Consider the following 789-nt stretch of genomic DNA (forward strand, 5'->3'; position numbering starts at 1 on the left):
GAAGCCTTCTGGACTCAGATCTTCAAACGTATCTATAACTTCTGTGCTTGGGCATTGATTGAATTGATCATTCTACATCTTAGCTTCTAAGCCCTAACTTCCTGTTCATTTATTTCAGCAGTCACTGACCCTTGGGCTTTGTATTTACCTTGCTCTGTTGGGATCTCTCTCCTAGTGGTAATTGGTATTTATGACAGCTCTCCACCCCATTGCTTGCTTCATGAAATACAGTTTCAGCCATTTCTTTCTTAAGATCTCCTTTGTCCCCCACTCTCTCTTCTCTTTTTCCTCAGAATTCTTCCTGATATTTTACCTTTGTATTTCTATCTTGGTGCCAACAGAAGTAATCAGTGCAGAAAGAGCACAATTACAGTACCTGTAAGTATTTGGCACTGTGGTGAACTCAGAAGCAAATAAAGATGCCTCAAAGAACTGGCACCTAATGGAAGACGTAAGAAATGTGAAGTATATTATATCCCTGTGGTTGAAAAAATACAATCTAAGATGAGTGGTCATTGCTGGTAATGTTCTAAAACTCCACAAGATGAGGGGCACTGGGAGGCTTAGTCAGTTGAGTATCTGATTCTTGATTTCAGCTCAGGTCATGATCCCAGGGTCATGGGATCAAGCCTGGTGTTGGGCTCCACACTGAGCATGGAGCCTGCTTAAGATTCTCTCTAGTCCCTCTGCCCCTCTCCCCTGCTCATGCTCTCCTCTGTCTCTCTCTAAAATAAAAAAATAATAAATATTAACATCCACAAGATGAAAGTAGCTTCTCAGAAAGTAGTG

This window comes from Leopardus geoffroyi, chromosome C3, assembly GCF_018350155.1.
Source record: "Leopardus geoffroyi isolate Oge1 chromosome C3, O.geoffroyi_Oge1_pat1.0, whole genome shotgun sequence".
NCBI lineage: Eukaryota > Metazoa > Chordata > Mammalia > Carnivora > Felidae > Leopardus > Leopardus geoffroyi.